This window comes from Macaca thibetana, chromosome 4 (genome assembly GCF_024542745.1).
Source record: "Macaca thibetana thibetana isolate TM-01 chromosome 4, ASM2454274v1, whole genome shotgun sequence".
Taxonomy (NCBI): domain Eukaryota; kingdom Metazoa; phylum Chordata; class Mammalia; order Primates; family Cercopithecidae; genus Macaca; species Macaca thibetana.
In genome coordinates, this window is record NC_065581.1 from 34,775,471 (window position 1) to 34,788,681 (window position 13,211).

A 13,211-nucleotide genomic window follows, 5' to 3' on the forward strand; every position below is an offset into this window, starting at 1 on the left:
TAGTATTTATCCACCACGAACAACAATTACACCATTGACTCTCAATGAAGTGCCCGGGTAATTAATTAACACAGTCTTTTACACGCTGGCAGTATTTCTCAGTGAGTGCAATAGTTAAAATAATAGCACAGTGACACCAGGACGAGCTAGGGGGCTGGCGGGGGTGCCCTGGGTTTCCCGGGCTCCAGATGTGATTCTGGAGCCAATGTTTACCACACAAAGCATCTTCTGGAGTTAAAATGAAAAAAACCACACCAGGACTTTTGGCAGGCCTCTTAATGCCTCCCAGCCAGTATCCTCCTTAGTAGGGGCTGGGCTGGATGCCCACCCAGGTTCCTTGAGTCCTATGAGCACCGGTTCTGTAAGTGACATTCGTACCTGTACAGACACCCCCTCAGGTTGCCACACCCAGGGACCCTCTAGGCTCCCTGGGGCCCAGCTTCTCGGAGCAGTTGACTCAAGACAGCTGTCTCCCCTCCCCGGCCCTCGCCGACTACGCCAGCGCCTCCTCCTCAGGCCTCGTTTCTCCTTCCTGCTCCTTCCCGTCGGTGTGTTCTGAGCTCAGGTCTGACTTCAGCATCGTTTCTGACCTCGCTCTTCTCGGAGTCTCCTCCCCATCTCATCTGCAGCCCGCAGGTCCTGACTGTCCCCGACTTTGCTCCTGCCTGTATCAGAGCCTGCTGAGGGTACAGAGCACAGCAGCCACGCTGCCTGGGTCACCTGGCATGGCCACTTACTGGCTGTGCGACCCAGGGCAAATTACTCAACCCCCACTACCCCTTGCCTTGGTTCCCCTACTTCTAGAATGGGGATAATCCTGTGGGAGATGATTGTAGCCTCCACCTGCACCAGCCAGGGTGGGCTGAGCTGCCGTACCAGGCCCATGGCACATGGAGGGCATTGGCTCAAGCACAACCGCAGCTTCTTTCCCCCTCGTGTTTCAGCACAGGGCAGCCTACGCCAGCAGGCGGGCCCCCCGGGAGCAGCGACCGAAGGGCCCAGGCTCTTTCTGTCTTGTTGCTCCACCTTCCCCAGGGGCCCTACCCTTGTTGTCCCCATGGTCCCCATGGTCTCCACAACCAGGGCCCTGCTAGAGGCAGATCGGAAGATTTTCTGAAGGCCTGGCTGGCAGGGCTCGCATCCCTCCCACCCAGCTTCCTTTGGTGACAAGAGGGTTACACAGGTACTCCTAGCTGCAAAGGTGGCCAGGGGATGTGGCCCAGTGGTGTGTCTGGGGGGGGTGGGAGAGGACATCAGTGACCAAGAGCAGCCTCTGCCACACACCCTCAGGTCCTTAGGAAGATCCAAAGAGTCAATAAATATAAATCCCCAGCACCTGGCGCCGGGCAAAGCCCTCTCAGCCATTGCTGTTATTCTATGTGCCTGCACCAGGTTCCATGGACACCAGAATCAATGAGACACATTCCTGTGTGTGAGGACCCCACTGAGGAGGATGGTAGAGGAGAGACACATATAACTCACCTACCACAATTCAGGAGGTGAACACTCAAGGTACATACAACATGCTGTGGGACAGGCGGCAGGAAGCAAGGGGCTGGGAGGAGACTGTGGGCTGAGTCTTGAGGAATGGGGGCAGTTGAACAGGTGGGAGGGGAGGGGACTCGAGGCCTGGCTCTGCAGCCAGGCTTGTGCTACAGCCAAGTCACTCTAAATTTCTCCCAAATATACCATTAGTTGCCCATGCAGGTGGAGAAGCCATTTTTGACTCTGTTAAACATTTGTTTGAGTTCCCCTACTGATTCAAAATGTTGGGAAGCAGAAGAGTTTGGCCCTTTGGGAAGTTGGTCTGTGACAGACACTGCTGGTTGCCCACCCAGCAGACAAGATCCCTTCTTCTGGTGGGGAGGCTCAGGGAAGGGAGGCCACACATGATTGTCAAAGTCGGTCATGGCAAACCCACTGCTCCCTTTTGCCAGTGACTGGCTTAAATGTATGCATGTGACCCAATTTCAGCCAATAAACCATAAAAAGAAGTCAGTTAGAAGGATTCTAGGAAAGATTTTACTCCCTGATAAAAAGAGAGCCATATGCTAGGAGAGGAGCCCTCCCTTCCTGCTTTTGGATATTATGGTGTGAGCGTGTGATGTGGCAGCCACTTTGTGACCATTAGGAAAAAAAACATGGCTGACATGCTGAGAATAGCAGAGTGGAGGGAGGAGCAAAAATAGGGCCCAAGATGATGTGCTGAACCGCTGGACCTGCCCTTGATGTATTCAACCTCTTGACATCTTGTTAAGCAAGTCTGTGACCTTAAACCAGCTACTTCAACTTCTTTATCTGTAAAATGCATAACAATAGTACCTACCTCACAGGGTTGTTATGAGAATAAAAGTGAGTTATTTGCAAAACCCTTAAATATATGCCTGCACAGATGTCTGCCGCTGTTGGTGTTAAATAAATAGAAGTAATAAAAAAAACTCCTGTTGGTTAAGCCATTATGAGTGGCTTTTCTATTACTTGCAGCCAAAAGCATCCTGGCTGATACTCAGGTGGTGAAGAATGAGCACCTTCAGCAGAAGGCAGGGCTGAAAAGCTGGCATGGAGGACCCTGGGTCAGGGCTGGGGTGGATGTGGTATTGTCTTTTAAAATTCAATCAATGTAATTCACCATATTAACAGACTAAGGAAGAAAAATCACATGATCATATTGATTGAGGCAGAAAAAAACACTTGACAAACTTCAACATCCATTTATAATAAAAGTTCTCAGTAAATTAAGAATAGAAAGGAACTTCCTTAATTTGATAAAGGGCACCTACCAAAAGAAAACTCCCTACAACGAACATCATACTTAATAGTGAAGGACTGAATGCATTTCTCTAAGATCAGGAACAAGACAAGAAGATCCACTCTCATCTCTCCTGTTACACATGGTACAGAAAGTCCTAGCCAGTGCAATGAGAGTCTCGAGGAATGAGAGTCTCAAGGTATAGGAAGTCCTAGCCAGTGCAATGAGGCAAGAAAAGGAAATGAGGCAACACAGATTGGAAAAGAAGAAATAAAATGATCCCTGTTCACAGACAACAGGATTGTCTATGTAGAAAACGTGGAATCTACCCAAATAGCTCCTAGAAATGAATAGGAGTTTAGCAAGGTTACAGAATATAAGGTTAAGACACAAAAGCAATCCTATTTCTACATACTGGCAATGAGCATCTGGAAACCAAAGTGTTTTAAAAGACGATACCTTTTATAATTGTTCCCCAAAATGAAATACATAGGTATTAATATAATGAAACATATACAAGATTTGTATGGGGAGAACTACAAATGCTGATATAAGAAATCCAAAACCTAATAGAGAGACCCATCTGTTCATGAATTGAGAGACTCAGTGAAGTTCAATGTCCAAAACTCAACTACAGGTTTAACCCAATCTCAATCAAAATCCCAGCAGAACTTTTTGGCAGATATAAGTAAGTTTGTGACTGGTGGGGATCTTGACTATAAGTCCTCCAGGTTCTTGGTGTTTTGAACAAAGAAATGGACAAAATGCACAAACAAAGCAACAAAAGAATGAAGCAGCATTCTTTTGATTTATTTAAACAAAATATAGATTTTGTTTAAAGAAATCGATTTATTTAAACAAAAGTACACTCCATGGAGTGGGAATGGGCTTGAGCAAGCAGCTCAAGAGCCCTTGGCTATAGAATTTTCTGAGGTTTAAATACCCTCCAGAGGTTTCCCATTGGTTACTTGGTTGCATCCTATTTAAATGGCAGAGTGGCTCATGACCAGTCTGATTGGTTGTGAAAGGCAACCAATTAGAGGCTGAAGTGAAGTCACAAAGTTAATTACACCCTATGCCAATCTCCGATTGGTTTTGGGAGGGGACCAATCAGAGGTACTTTCCATTTTTCATCTGAGACACAGGGTTGTGGGGACAGGTTGCAAAGGGAGTAGCCTCTGATCCTTTTGTTACTTGGGCGTGGAGAGGTGGGGTTTTCCTTTTCATTCAGTTCTAGGAAGTCAACCCAAATCGGCCTTAGGTTCCCTGCCTCCAGACTCTATTCTCCCACCTCAAGTTGATTCTAAAATGTATATGTAAAGACAATGAAACTAGAATAGTCAAAACATTTTTGAAAAAGAAAAAATTGAGCCAGGAATGGTTTCTGGCACCTGTAATCCAGAACTTTAGGAGGCTGAGGTGGGAGGATCAGCTGAGGCCAGGAGTTTGAGATCAGCCTGGTTAACATAGCAAGACCCTGTCTCTACAAAAAATAAAAATAAGAAAATAGCCAGTGCAGTGGTGCATGCCTGTAGTCCCAGCCACTTGGGAGGCTGAAGTGGGAGGATCGCTTGAGCCTAGGAGTTGGAGGCTGTAGTAAGCTATGATTATGCCACTGCACTGCAACCCGGGCAACAAAGCAAGACTTTGTCTCAAAAAAAAAAAAAAAAAAAAAAAAAAAAAAAAAAAAAAAAAACTAAAAAACTAAAACTAAAACTATAAAACTTTTAGAAGAAAACACGTGACAAAATCTTCACAGCCAGGTGCAGTGGCTCATGCCAGTAATCCCAGCACTTTGAAAGGCTGAGATGGGTGGATCACTTGAGGTTAGGAGTTTGGGACCAGCCTGGCCAACAAGGTGAAACCCCATATCTACCAAAAATACAAAAACTACCACAGCATGATGGCACGTGCCTGTAATCCCAGCTACTCGGGAGGCTGAGGCACAAGAATTGTTTGAACCCGGGAGACGGAGATCGAGCTTCTGCACTCCAGCCTGGGCAACACAACGAGATTCCATCTCAAAAGAAAAGAAAAGAAAAAAAAGAAAAGAAACAAAAACAAAAACAAAACTTCACAACCTGGAGTTAGGCAGAGTTTTATATAATAAAACAAAAAGCACAATTTATATAATACAAAATTAATAAAGTGAATTTCATCAGAATTAAAAACTTTTGTGAAAGGCACTATGAAGAGAGTGAAAAGACACGCTACAGACTGGAAGGAAAATATTTGCAAATCATATATCTGACAAAGGACTTGTATCAACAATATGTAAAGAACTCTCAAAACTCAATAATCAAACAAACAACCCAATTTTTTTAATGGTCAAAAGACTAGATACTTCACCAGACAGGATATATGGATGGCAAATATAAATCAATGGAATAGAATAGAGAGAAAAGAACATGAAAAGAACAAAACATGAAAAGTGACTCTGTGTCATTTTAGGGAAGTGCAGATTAAAACCACAATGAGATACCACTACATAACTACAGAGCAAATAATATAAAAACATGCCTGATGCGGGTGGGGATTCAGTGCAACTGGAACACTCATACGTTGCTGGTGGGAATGCAAAATGATACAGCCACTCTAGAAAACAGTTTGGCAGTTTCTCATAAAGTGAAATATACATGTATCCTATGACCCAACAATCCCAATAAAAAGGGACTACTGATCCATGCAACAACTTGGACAAATCACAGTGGCATTATGCTGAGTGACAGAAGCCAGTCTTAACAGGATATATGCTATATGATTCCATTCATGTGACATTCTGGAAAAGGCAAAGCTATAGCAACAGAGAATAGGTGAGTGGTTGCCAGGGGTTAGGGGCTGGAGAGAGTGCATTACAAAGGGTGAGTTTTGGGGTTAGTGGAATTGTTCCATATCCTGACTGAGGTAGTGGTTACATGAATCTATACGTATGTTAAAACTCACATAATTGCCAGCCCCTACAAAAAGCCAACTTTACTATGTTAATTTTTTTTAACAATTTTTTTAAAAAAATTTGACCACATCACTTTGCTGCTGAAAACCTTTACTAGCTTCCTAGTGGTCTTGGACAAAAGGCAGTCTTCATAGGCAGGGTCTCCAGCCTGCCTGCCGGCCTCACCACCCGCCGCAGTCCTTCACTCTGCATCCCAAACACGTCAACCTTCTCCTGGCTCTGTGAAGGAATCTGCTTTCTCCCACCTCTGGGTCTTTGCCCATGCTGGGTCCCCTTCCCTGTAGCCTTTCCCTTCTGCTCCTCTGCAGTCAGCATTTGTGAGTTTTGGGAAGAAGTGTGTGGACAGGTGCCCTTTGACTTATTTGCCCCAGGAGCTAGTGGGCAACTGCCCACCATGCCCACCTAGTTCAGCCCTCCTCTCCCCTTCTCCTACTGCCCCTGAACTTGCCATGGTCTTTGGGTCTCTTTTTTTTTTTTTTTCACACGGAGTTTCGCTCCTGTTGCCCAGGCTGGAGTGCAATGGAACAATCTCGGCTCATCGCAACCTCCACCTCCCAGGTTCAAGTGATTCTCCTGCCTCAGCCTCCGAGTAACTGGGATTACAGGCATGTGCCACTATGCCCAGCTAATTCTGTATTTTTAGTAGAGACGGGAGTTCTCCATGTTGGTCAGCCTGGTCTTGAACTTCCGACCTCAGGTGATCCGCCTGCCTCAGCCTCCCAAAATGCTGGGATTACAGGTGTGAACCACCGTGCCCAGCCGCCATGGTCTTTAGAAACCTAGATTATAAAGTCGGCTCGACACAGTGGTTTACGCCTGTAATCCCAGCACTTTGGGTGCCTGAGGTGGGCAGATCACTTGAGATCAGGAGTTCCAGACCAACCTGGTCAACATGGCGAAACCCCATCTCTACTAAAAATACAAAAATTAGTCGGATGTGATGGCGCATGTCTGTAATCCCAACTACTAGGGAGGCTGAGGCAGGAGAATCGCTTGAGCCTGGAGGCAGAGGTTGAAGTGAGCTGAGATTGCACCACTGCACTCCAGCCTGGGCAGCAGAGTGAGGCTCCATCTCAAAGTAAAATAAAATAAAATAAAATAAAATAAAATAAAATAAAATAAAATAAAAACCTAGATTATAAAGTAAACCTGAGAACACACAGGGAATTGGGGTTGGCTAATGCAGGTATCAGTTTCCAGCAGGAATCGGCCTGGGAATTCCTGACCCCCTGGGAATCTGTATTTCAACATGACCCCAAAGGCCTTTTCCCAAAGGGGAAGGCAGATTGGGACCACCATTCGGGAGGCACCGCCCCGTGTCCCCATTCCCCCTTCCCACGCCCCACCCTTCCCTCTCTCAGGTGGGCGAGTGGGTAGACGTGGGGCCCAGGCGGGACGCCTTGGAACAGCACCCGCGTCTGCGTGGGGAGCGCGAGGCCGAGCCCTCTCTTTAGAAGCAATTTGAAAACCTTTTCATTTATTCCTTTGTGAGGAGAGGGGAAAACAGGGCTGATTTCTCTTCAGATAATTCGTCGGGGCTCAGGAGCGCACGGGAAACGGCAGGCTTGAGCACACCAGGCAATTTGCTGAATTTCAGGGCCGGCGGGGCGATTGTTCTCGGAGCTGAACCCGGACCGCACCGTGCAGGCTGGGGGCTGGGGAGGGGGAACGTGGGGAAGGGGCACCGCATTCTCCTTCCCGCCACGCCAGCCGGCTGGGTGCAGGGGACCGGGATGGACGGGAACAGGACCCTGGGAGCCCCGCTCCTGCAGTCCAGTCCAGGAGGGGTGTCTCTGGTCTCTGAGCCCAGGCCGCGGGCGGTCAGGATTGGGGGCGCCACTCTGAAAGGCTGCGCTTCCTCATTCTTGCTGTCATCACCCCTCCTCAGCCCTAAGGGTCTCCCACTCTGGCAGAAATCACGCAGCTTCCCCTCCTCTAGCTCTGGAGGTCCAGCCTCCGCCCAGCCCCAATGCAGCCTTCAGCACCAGGCCGGCAGCAGAACTGCAAAGGCAGAAGCCGACCAGTGCCGCTAGCTGGGAAGATTCCCTCTCCACCGTGGGGCTGTTTCCAGAAGGTTCCAGCAAGGAGAAGGAGTCCAACAGAGCCAAGGAGGGGGATGTGCTGGATGGAGGAGCCGAATGCCAGAAACCTGGTGGGCAGGTCTTGGGGAGACCACCCCAGACTCAACCCTGGGTCTCTGCTGCCTGTCCCTTGTACCTTCAAAACATATCCAGAATCCCAGGCTTTCTCACACCTCCACTGTCCCCACCCTAGCCCAGGACCCCGTCACCACCTCCCCATGGACAGTCGTAGCCTTCTCACTGGTCCCTGGTTTCCTCGCCTGTGCTCTGCACTCAGTTGCCCCTCAGAAGTCTCAGAAACCCCGGCAAAAGCATGTCCGATACTGTTGCTGTCCTGCTCAGAACCCTGCCCTCCTGTCCACTTCTGGCGAGTGAAACAGTGTCCACGAGGCCTGTGCCCCTCCTGCATCACTGATCCCCTCTTCTGCTCCCCTCCAGCACTGAACTTCCACTTAGCCTCTTTGCTGCTCTTCAAACAGCCAGCCTCACTCCTGCCTCAGGGCCTCTGCACTGGCTGTTCCCTCTACCTGGATGCTCTTCCCCCAGATAGCCACAGGCTCCTTGCCTGCTTCAGGCCTCTACTCAAAGGTCACCGTCTCACAGAGGCCCTCCTGACCACCCCATCTAAAAAGCTTATCCCCTTCCTGCCACCACCCTGCTCACAGCCCCACTTCCCTGTCCACAGCACTCACTGTCATCTTAGCATTTGTCTAATACCAGCTTCATAAGCTCAGCGTAGCCTTGATCTCTTGGGCTCAAGCAATCCTCCCACTTCAGCCTTCTGAGTAGCTGGAACTACAAGTGCATGCCACTACACCTGGCTAATTTTTTGTGTGTATTTTTTGTAGAGACAGGATCTTGTTACGTTGCCTAGGCTGGTCTGGAACTCCTGGACTCAAGTGATGCACCCGCCTCAGCCTCCCAAAGTGCTGAGATTATAGGTGTAAGCCACCACACCTGGCCAGGACAGGATCTTTGTTGTGGTAACTGCTGTGTCCTCAGCACCTGTAGCACCTAGAGCAGTGCCTGACACAGGGTAGGTGCTCAGTCCATATTTGTTCGATGAATGTGAGATCCCAGGTCGGGATTCCCTTCTCACAGATAGCCCCTCTCGCCCTCTGCATCCTCAAGCCCCCACCAAGGAGCAGGAGTTGGATCTGGAGGGCAGGCGGGAGGGAGCCCGAGGTGAGCCACTGCCCTTAGACGCAGCCCTTGTCCCCAGGGTCTTGAGCCTCACTTCCTTGGTGTGTGCCTTACCCTCACCTGGTCTCTCTCCAGCTCACCCAGGCTGCTCCTCTCCCCTGGCGTTGCCCCGCATGAGGGCTGCCTGGCACCCAGTGGGTGACACAAACAGAACTGTCATGGCACCTACTGCTGTGCCAGGGACTCAGTCATGTCACCTCACCAGGCCCCACAATGACCGATGAAGTCGGTAGATACTCTGTCCCTGTTTTATAGGCGAGGAAAGTGAGGCCCAAGAGCTAAGAGGCTTGCCCAAGAACACACAGGAAGTGAGATTCTACCCGTGACACCGAACCTCAGAGGCCCGTTTTCCTGATGCCACATGCCCAAGGTGCAGGCAGCCCACAGACCCACGCACGCTCAGGCCCACTCCCACCTTCCTCTCCCTGTCCCCAGCCGGGTGTCCGTGACACCAGCACACATCAGCACACAAGCTGTGGTTATTTGTGAAGGAGAAGGAAGGAATTTTTATGTACTGAGTTCCTGCAACGAACTGGTTATCACGCCGAGTGCTGGTTATCACGCCAAGTACTGGTTATCACACCGAGTGCTGGTTATCACGCCGAGTGCTGGTTATCACGCCAAGTGCTGGTTATCACGCTGAGTGCTGTACATACATTGCTTCTGTGAGCCTCTAGTGACCCCATTACACGGATGAGCAGACTGAGGCCAGACAGGTGAAGTAATGTGTCCCACCTGGCTTCGCTAATAAGTGGCAGAATGGGGCTTCCAGGCAGGCCCCTGAGATCATCTGCCAGGTTCCTGAGGCTTTCCCGCCCTCCTCCTGCAAACCCTGGTGCCCCCTGCTCAGGAAACTCATGGGGCAGCCGAGGTAGGCAGGGGAGAGGGAGTGGAGGCAGGCCAGGCCTGTCTGCCAGGGGGCGGGGGGAGGCTGCTGTGTTGATTAATTTTCTGCCTCGGTGGGTCTGCAGCCCCAGCCGGAGCCCGCACAGTTGCCATCCAGTCTATTAAATAATCCTATCTGGAGAGAACCTGGTATTTGAGGGACCGTGCTGATGGGCCTTTAAAATTTAATTGCCGCTCTAAATGAGATTAGACGTGGGGAGGCGGGCAGGGTGAGCCCAGATGAAAGGATGGTTGTGTTTGAGGAGGCAGCGGGGTTGGGGGGTGGTGGGGGGCGGAGAAAACAAAATTCTGTCAGCTCCTCTCAGCCCTGGCATCATACACCTCTCCTACCACCTGGGGTGGGCGGGAACCCAGGCCTGAGTCCCCAAACCTCCCCACACCTGGTAGAGCTTTGGCTCCCCTGTGGGCCCATGCCGCAGCAGTCTGTCACCTTGGGATGCCATTCCCCCTTCAACTAAAACTCCCCATCCTTCAAGGCCTCACCAAGAGCCACAGCTCTAAGGAAACCCTCCCAGGCCCCAGCAGAGCAGGCGGCGCCCTCCTCAGCAGGGTGGGCACCAGCAAGGAAAGGCAGCGTTCCCTTTTGGGTTCTGCGTAATGCAATGTCCACTGGATAATAACGTAGCTGGATCATATTTTGCAATCTTAAAAGATCTTCTTTAAAAATATGCCTGCATTTCTCTTTCCCATTTCTTTTAGTTAAGTGAGTGGCAAGCTCCAGGCTCCCCTGCCTTGGGGAGTAGGGCCTGATGATGGCCTGCTTAGGCAGCTCCCAAGCCTGGGCTGTCTTCTCCCCCTCTCTGTGCCCTCTGCCCCGGGTTTCTTCTCACATCATTGAGACATGGATGCTTCCACTTGCATCTGGCTTTCCCTCAAATCAGCTACTAGATCTTCACACAGCCCAGAACACCGCCACCCGCAAACACCACGGCCCACCAGCCACCTTCCCTCTCTCCCTGAGCACCTTTCTCTATTCTCTCATTCAACCCTCCACACTTCTGTGCTTAAAAATAAAGTCACCCATTTCTCAGGAAATCATCGCTGCAAAGCGCACACAGCTTTGAACATCTGAGCTCCCTGACTCCACGAACATTGGCTGGGTACCTACCGTGTGCCAGTCATGGTGCTAGGGACAGCAGACACAGGAATGAACAAGACAGCTCCTTGTGGAGCTGACATTCTGCTGCAGAAAAACAAAATACTCTAGAAAAGATGTAGACAAGCTAATCGCAGAAAATGCGAGGTGCCATGGAAAAAAGATAATCCAAGTGACGGAATGTGTGGATGGTGACAGAATGGGGTGGTTACACTGGATGAGGTGGTCAGGGGAGACTGTCTGGGGAGGTGACACCTGAGGTGTGACCTGAGGCTAAGAAGCAGCCCACTGTGCAAAGCTCTCTCTGCAGGAAAGAAGCTCCAGGAGGACTGAGTAGGTTCAAAGGCCCTGGGGCAGGAGGCTGCTTGGGGGGTTGGAGCAGCAGACCTAAGACCAGGGTTGCTCAAGGGTAGGGAGAGGAGTGAATTATATGAGATCAGGTTGGTATTTTGACCCCCAAACTTTGGCTCATCAGGGCCATCCCCAGGGCCTGTGTGGAGAGGAGGCCTTGGGTCTCACAGGTCAGGCCAGGTGGGTTATTTTGGTGTGAGGGTCAGAGAGTCGATGGGGCAGCCGCATGTGATAGAGATGAGGCCATATGCATCAACAGACTGCGTAAACAGCCCTGGCAGACCGGCAGGCCCGAAGGGAGTTCCAGCAGGGAGACGGGGCAGGGCTCAGGGCAGCACAGCTTCTGGGCCTCTTGGTCAGACCCACGGAACAAGAGCGGAGGCCTTTCCCACCCAGGTGGAAACCAGCTCCCATCCACCAGCCCTTCAACCCTGGCCGAGGACTCATGTCTTCCCACGCTTGCTCTATCTGTGGCTCCTTGCTCCCGCCTCACTCCTGCTTACGCGTGGCCTCCCATGCACGGCACCGCGTAGGCCTTCAGGTAGGCCTCTGAGCATCCTCCATCACCACCACTGCCTCTTCCTCACACTGTCCTCCTGGGGAAGAGTCAGCCAGGGACTCCAGCTACCCCATTCACCCCTGCACCCACAGCAGTGGGGTCAGGCTTGGGGCCCAGGGACAGGCGTCCACCATGGGTGCTGTCATGAGGCGGCGGCCTGAGAGTAAGGAGAGGCAGGGGCCGCAGGCCCGGGTCCCGCACCCCCGGGTCCCGCACCCCCACCCCACCTTGCTTAGAAAGAGCCTGGGAGGCAGCATCGGCCACTTCACCATGGGGGCGTCCCAGGATGTTCAACCGTAAAACTCTTTCCTCAAATGAAGTCTAAGAGGAATCACAATGTGTAAAACAGATAAAAGTCCTATGAGTACAGACGCCGGATGTGTTCACATGCACGCCTTATTCCTATTATGATACAAGAGAGCATTATAATGAGATTAGATAAGATGCGAACAAGGCTGTTTTGTTGATTGTGAGACAAATAAGGGATTACTGGTGACGGTTTCCATCCTGCGTCAGGCTCAGCCTCCGAGTTCTTTCTGCATTGTGTTGTGTTGTAGGCTATCACTTATTCATACAGATAAGGAATTGCAAGTTAAAAGAGGGGCTTTTGTTTTTCAATATTTTCCATCTTTGCAAGGCTCTCAATTAAATGCAGATGTAGGAGAATCTTTAGCCCCAGATCCACCCAAAGCAGCCTTTCTAGTGATTTTATGTGAATTATGTTATACAATTTAAAAATTGTATAACATAATTGCCAGCCTGTATTTGGTTTTAGGTACTATTTCGTCATAAAAACTGTATTGAAAATGAGCTTTTTTTTTTTTTCTCCGGAGACAGAGTCTTGCTCTGTCGCCCAGGCTGGAGTGCAGTGGCGCCATCTCAGCTCACTGCAACCTCCGCCTCCCGGGTTCAAGAAATTTTCCTGCCTCAGCCTCCCAAGTAGTTGGGATTATAGGCGTGCGCCACCAGGCCTTCTAATTTTTGTATTTTTAGTAGAGTCGGGGTTTCACCATCATAGCCAGGCTGGTCTCGAACTCCTGACCTCAAGTGATCTGCCCACCTTGGCCTCCCAAAGTGCTGGGATTACAGGCATGATCCACTGCACCCGGCTGAAAATGAACTTTAAGTCAAATATTTGTGGACTCTGAAGTCCCTGCAGAGTGCCCCAGGGGTCTGCAGCCATGGTTTGGAAACCACCAGTGTAGTGACCACTCTCACTTAGCCATCCTTCCACTTGGGACCCAGGGCCCTGCTCCTGAAACCCAGCTTAGTCCATCTTTCCCAAAGACTCACACAAGCTCAAAGTTGGGAAG

At 50.3% G+C, this 13,211-nt stretch overlaps 1 protein-coding gene across 12 annotated transcripts in view; it reads right to left on the reverse strand.

The window, feature by feature from the left end:
- Positions 1–13,211, reverse strand: part of LOC126952767 (ubiquinol-cytochrome-c reductase complex assembly factor 2) — a 317,841-nt gene that overhangs the window by 258,061 nt on the left and 46,569 nt on the right. Inside the window, exon 1 of one of the 12 annotated variants that reach the window (XM_050787725.1) lies at positions 9,094–9,097. The exons of 10 other annotated variants lie outside the window; for them this stretch is intronic. The gene's annotated coding sequence lies outside the window, so the exon portion shown is untranslated. Of the gene's footprint in view, positions 1–6,137; positions 6,142–9,093; positions 9,098–13,211 lie in introns of those variants that run through there. One more of the 12 variants, XM_050787737.1, reaches the window with a different exon arrangement.